General features: G+C 31.6%; 1 long non-coding RNA gene across 2 annotated transcripts; it reads left to right on the forward strand.

Moving 5' to 3' along the window:
* Nucleotides 1-4,531: 4,531 nt before the first annotated feature.
* On the forward strand, nt 4,532-7,005 carry LOC116011479. Of its 2 annotated transcripts, none has more exons than XR_004097033.1 (3): nt 4,532-4,810; nt 5,029-5,173; nt 6,546-7,005. It is a non-coding gene; the product is annotated as an uncharacterized LOC116011479 (long non-coding RNA). The 2 variants fall into 2 exon arrangements; XR_004097034.1 differs by lacking the exon at nt 6,546-7,005 and adding an exon at nt 6,122-6,432.

The following is a 7,005-nucleotide window of genomic DNA, read 5'->3' on the forward strand; positions in this document are numbered from 1 at the left end:
CTATCGCAAGTTAAATTACGTAAAAAGACGCGCATTGGATATAGTATATCTACTATACTAATAAGAGCCAAAGAGAGTTACGCCTAAAATGGGTAGAAAAAATGGCGGTCAAATTATTTAATCAAATGCATGATTCAGATGAATAGAGATTACCTAATTTAACCTTATTTTTATGATTATCCGTTAAGTTTTCCATTAAATATTCTCTTCTCCGTTAATATTCCGTTAACTTTTAACTTACCAATATTCAAAAAAAAAAACTTTTAACTTACCAATTAATTTCTATAAGAAAGATCTTAGGTTCGAACCTCATCTCAATCAAATTTGACATAATTAAGTTTCTCACTCTATTTACTCTTATTAAATTAAATAAATTAGTAGCTACAACAAAAAATGATACATATGTATTTTTTTAATTTAGAATTACGTATCTACAATACCTTTATTTGAAAAAATTATTCATTATCAAAAAATTAAATTAAATAAGAGAAATAATATCATTAGTTATATTGTCTTTATTTTCTCTCATACAAAGGTTCTTTACATTCGAATTTATCAATTGATATTCATTACATTGTCCATTATCTTATTTTTATAATATCTTGTAATTAAATATCAAAGTTATAGTACAAAATAATGTTATATATTTATTTACCAAGTATTTTATTAATACTATGAAAAAAAATTAAAATAATTTGAAGCTAATTATATTAACTACTTGGGGATTCATTGACAAAGAGAGAACTCAAATAACCCAACAAATTGGAACGGAATCGCTCTATTTTACTCTTATTGAATTAAATAAATTAGTAGTTACACCAAAAATGATACATATGTATTTCTTTAATACCATGAAAAAAAAAAGAGAATAGTTTGAAACCAATCATATTAACTACTTGGGGGATTTGTTGACAATGAAAGTACTCAAATTACCCCTTACCCAGCAAATTGAAGCGAGAAACTATCTTTTAATATCTTTGGAATATATAATATTTTAAATTTTCAAATTTTTATTAATTAATTTAATCTTTTTTCTTAAACTAGGGATTTCTTTATCCACAATAACTCATTCAACAATAATGGTTGAACCAAATGAACCCCAAGCAGAACACCTGATGGAAAGTCCATAGCTCCTATATCATAATCTCATTGCATGACGTTGTCATCTATGCTACCCACAATAACCGAATTGCAAATAACACAGTACCAACAAAAAGGAAGAGAACAAATAGTAAAGATGAAGACAATGACAATGTTACTCAAAAGAGAATTAAGAACACTTAGAAAAATTCAAATGAAAAGTAGTATTTATTTAGACTATCATTTTTAGACCAAATATTTAGACTATCGATTTTACAAGGTTGCAAACATTTATTTTAGTAATAATTATAATGAATTTTCTATATTATATTGGATTCATATACTTTGAGTTAGATATTTAAATAAAAAAATTCGACATTCAATTACCCATATATAAACTTTTCCTATATAATCTTGCATTGATATACTTTCAAATATATATTTAAATATAAACATTGGGCATTAACCCATACGCGCAATGCGGTATAAACTGGTATTAATATATACGAGTAACTATATGCCAATTTCAATTGACTCTGTTACCTGTTCATAACTACTTTCTCAATCAAATGAAGCACAAAGAGTTAATATCACATCCACCGAAGCTCGAACTCACCCTTCCTATGTGGGGAGCAACCGGGTGCCACCAGACCGCAAGGTCTTTGGCAGAGTAGGTGTGTTTTATCGCACATATCTTTAGGGAAGCAAATGTGCATAGACTGCAGAGGTAACATCTTCACTATTAGCCTCTCAATATTTTGGTTTGGTCATTTTTCTTGCCCCGCCGAATAGAACGTACCAAGCCACTACTCTTCGTTGATGTGATCGGGGTGGTTTATTCTACGATTATATAACCTTGTTTAGTTTTTGCTCTTCAAATGTCGTGTATACCAAAAACTCACAAATTTCTGTCTATGCCTTATAGAAACCAAGCAAAGATCCTAAAATTGTGTGGGCAACAAATTTTGTCGACAGTGGACTGAAATTTGTATAATTCTCAAATTGTGGTCTTATTAAAAAAATTCATACATGCATGCGTAGCGGAAGCGTTAATCACATTTTCTAGATTTTACATTTAAGGAGGGAGTTTGAATGTTTTTACCCTTGAAGCTTTGGCAGAATCAACCACTTGAACCGTGCAATTGTCCGGCTTCTAGTCTGTCCATCGGTCGGGAATGCGAGAATTCCTAGATATTTTACGTGAAAACTGTTTTTCTTTCTCTGACTAAAGTATCTTTCACTTCTCATCTTTAAGAAAAATGGTAAGGCTATTAAATAGCTTGGTTTGGACCCAAAGCTGCTAACTTTAAAAAAATCAAAAACTACCCAATATTAAATTAATTTATTAATAAGCTATTAATGTATTAATCCTATATCGATAACTCATTATCGATTTCTTTTAAAGTTCTTAGCCAAACTAGCAACGATTAATATTTAATAACTCATTATTTAATAGCTCATAAGTCATGAGTGACACATAGCAGTATGTCATGACTACCTAGTTGACAATATTCTTAACCTGAAGTCCAACTGCACTATACTCTGGTAAGAGATTCTCGTTGTAAGATTAATGAATAGACTAGAACAACCTTGTTATCTCAAGGCAGTGGATCCTCTATTGAATGCACACATGTCTCCATACAATAATGAACTAGGCCAACAAGTACACTTATAATCTCATAAGGAACAAAAGAAGCATACTATCAAAAACTAGTCCACCATACGTACGAGACAACCATGTCGTCTCAAGTCAAAGAACTATTTCATATTTCTAACATACAACTTACCGATGACATGGAGGTAAACACCATGTTATACGTTAGTTGTAGTCAGTCATTGTTCAATCTATTAGGAAATACTACTATGAAAATAATATTTCTAGGAAAATTAACAAGCACGAATACGAAAGGGTGAATGATGAATTTAGTAGTTTGTAAGCTTGAGTAGTGTAATCACTACACTGTCCTTAAAACCTTATTTCTAACCTTCCTTGGTGTTAGGAGCATTGTAGCTTTGGTTTCCTTGGATAAAACAAGCTACGACTTCAAGTTTGAGCACTCAAACTATGAAACCTGGCGAACGAGAACAAGCTTAGGAACACAGTAGGTAAAGAAAGGATGAGGAGTAGAGTTCCGAGAGAAAAAAAAGATTTTCGTTGTGTTGTAAAAACTCATACTCATCCACAACTTATATAGGAGTAAATAGCATTTAAATAATGGTATTAATCTAATAATAAAATCAGTTTTGTAACCCCTGTAATTCAAAATTGGAACAGTTGAATTAAAACCCATAACAGTTGCATGAGTCAAGCTAGAGAGAGCCTTTATGCTATACAATTCAATATGCTTTAAAAAGGCTCTTGTATAAATAGTGGTGCGAACTCACTTCCCAAACTAATTTGGGACAAAAGCTACTTTAAACCCTTTCCCTTCATTTTTCTAACTCAAATGGGTCAACTTTGAGAACCAATTTTTCATTCACTCATTATCCGTTTTGAGCATACAATATATCAAACTCTTCGTCTAACTATGAAGAACCCGAATCCTCTTTGACCCGATCCAAGTTGGAAGTGGACCCCACATATATTTGTACCACAAAATAACCACTTAAAATGTCATTTTATACTGTTTTTTCCAACACAATCTAACAATCATGCACATGTCCATTTTATGTATCTCATAGGAATGACATGAGACTCACCATAAGAAGGGCTATGTGCTAGTCTTATTGGAATTCTAATGCCCAATTAGAATTCCTATGAGTGTGAACATTTTTACAATACTTCATTTATTAATTCTTCATCACTCATATTCTTAACTCTTAAGAATGGTGAATTAAGAAAACTGTATGGAATGATATCAAATATTAATTATGTCAAAATAAAATAAATAAAAATATTTATTTATTATATTTATTTAATTAGAAATCAATGCTCAACATAATAAATGTTGGCTCCTAGCTCTGACAAATCTATGCTAAATGCTGAGAGGGGATTGAAAAGTATTTAATTCAGAATACCTTGCTATTAGAGGTTCAATATTTTGATGTATTTTATCAAGACATATTTATAGGGAAGCAAATACAGCTATGTAGAAATTTCATATCATAATTCAAGCTTATCAACAAGGATAACTTATGTAACTTGGGGAAGCACGGATGTTTTGTCGTTCTCTCAGGATTGGGAATTATGGCACGTAACACTAGTACAAAAGTGACAATAAATATTATACTATTAGCATCTGTTGTTTAAAAAAGTGATTTTAAAATATGTGCGGTGGTACTTTTGTAATATTTCTAACAACAATTAGCAACTGTTCACGAACCCAACAGATGATAAAATTACCATTTTAAAAATACGGGTGCTTTTCCCTACTGTTTTAAATACCAACAGTTGCTAAACGTAGCTAAAATTTAGACCGCTTAAAAACAAAATCATTTGTGCGAGGTGCCTTCATCAGAACATGCCATTTATGCGAGGAGAGAGCAGCGACACCGTCCTCGACTCTACAAATCTCAGCTCCACAGATCTACCCACAACGACTGGGCATTCTCACGGGCGACAACTATCTATGAGGTGAGAGCAGCGGCGGCGAGCTTCGACTTCGACACCTTCAGCAGCAGCGGCGAATCTCCGTCAGCAGCGAGCATCGGTGAGATCGGCGGTGAGCTTCGACGAGGAGCTTCCTTCAGCAGCGAACGACGGCGTGTTTTTTGTTTCGGCAACGAGCAGGTTAGTCATTTTTTTTTGTTTTTTTTTGTTTTATTTATTTATTTTCATTCATACCTAGGTTTTTTTTGGGTTAATTTCCCCAGATTTTTTACATGCGTTTAAAAAAAAAAATTATTTATCAAATTTCTACTTGTTTTTTACTCCGTAATAGATTTCTAGTTCTTTTTCCCCAGATTTTTACTTGTTTTTTTTTAATCAGATTTCATACTTGTTTTCAGATTTACATTTTTAATGTTTACGGACAACTTCTTGTGAATTTGTGGCGGCGAAGTGGACTGCAAAGTAGATGGTTGCTGAAGAAGCAGATGATTTGTAGATTGCATATAATTTGATAGCCGAGGTTGATACTGTTTTAGCTTTTAGGTAATTTTGAACTCTTCACAGACACTTCTATAGTCAATAAATAACATGCTTAGTTGATAAATAACTGGCTTGATACCAGCATCTATAGTATTTTCTTTTTAGTTATTTAAGCTTTTCCTCATCTTCCTTGAAGTGGTATGAACTGTAAACTATTAAATTACAGAAGTTGATTGTGTCAAATTTTAGCTTGATATTACTTTGGTATTCACATCAAGGTCATAATTTCCCTATTACTTCCCAAATTAATAGTGCTTTCTAGCATTCCTGTGAAATTCCTAAAGTATCATATAACTTTGTGAATCATTTTTTGAGTTTGGTAACACTATATCAGTCTGGTGTAACCCTCGCCCACTCCCCCCAACACATTGGAGATTTTACTAGTAAACATATATTCTTTGCTGCTGCAACTGAGGAATGGAATAGAAATAAGTCTGGATTTTACTAGAGCTTGAAACAAAGAAGATCTTGCTTGATATTTTCAAAGAGAAACCACAAAAAGTGTTGCAGCTAGCACAATTCCCAGCTTCTATAAGAATGTAAGAAAAATGTTTTCCATGGTCTTACTATGATAGTCTAACAGCCCTCAAATGTAACCAATTTATTTATCTGTTTTACTCTGTGCTTCATTGCATATTATTCAGAAACCTGAATATGGATCCATTAGTCATAGGGTTCAGAGGCTAGCAAAATATTGATTTCTAAAGGTATTGATTTTCTCTTGTTTAAAATTTTAATTGCAGTTATTACCAAAATTCATTTAGCATTTTATGAAATGATTTGTTTTCTGAATTTGGGATTTCACTTTTGTACTTGATGTAATTTCAACTTTTGTATTTATCCAATTAGAAATTGACTATTTAATATTATGCTGAGATTAGTTAAATACTTTTGGTTAATTTCTTTGTGGAGTGCAAGAAAATATAAACAATATTTAGTCTTTTCATGCAGAAACAATCTGATATTCTGTTAAATGCTGATGATTTGGATGCTATGTGGGTTTGCTTAAGACAAAATTGTGTGATCGATGATGCAACTGGTGCTGAAAAGATCTTCCATTTATCCTACATTTTTTATTCCAGATTGTTCTTGGAGTTAAGCATGCTACCTTTTTCAAAGATGTTTCTCTACTTTAGTCTAAATGGAGCATGTTTATTTAGATGAATGAGCTCACTTAATAACTCACTGAGCTTTCTTGTTGCCTGTAGATAATAACTCTTACGGTCTTACCTTGTATAAATTAACAGTCTTTCCTTCTTAAATTGCATATGTTTTGGTGCATAGCCTTGGGTTTTCTTTGGTGTTCATTTATTTTTTTATTTACATTGAAGCATGGATTTGTATTAAGTGCATCTTTCTTTTTGTAATCTTTTAGATGAACTATGAAGACTTTCCACAGATGCAAATGAGGGAAAACAATGTTCAATCATTTGAAAAGCTTTGCCAGGTGAACTTATGGACCATTTATCCTATCAGTTTGCGATTGGTCTACCTTCTTTCACTTGATATTACTTTTAGGAGTTGAATATGTATTAGTATGATACATGCTGAGGAAGTCTTATTTTATTATATTACATAGTTTAGATATTAATAAATTACTAAATAGTTATTTAGAAACTAATAAATAGTTATTTAGAAAGTAGAAACTAATAAGTAGTTATTTAGAAATTACTAAATAGTTATTTAACTTATTATTCTTAGTCTTTGAATTAATTTAGGTAGTTGGAAGATTCAGCAGATTACTTGGCTTATTTAGCCATTCTATGAGTTGTATTTTACCCTATAAAAAGGGGAACCAATTCTAATGAAAGCAAGCAGAAATTCAATCCCAAAAA

Source organism: Ipomoea triloba, chromosome 2 (genome assembly GCF_003576645.1).
Source record: "Ipomoea triloba cultivar NCNSP0323 chromosome 2, ASM357664v1".
NCBI classification, from domain to species: Eukaryota; Viridiplantae; Streptophyta; class Magnoliopsida; order Solanales; family Convolvulaceae; genus Ipomoea; species Ipomoea triloba.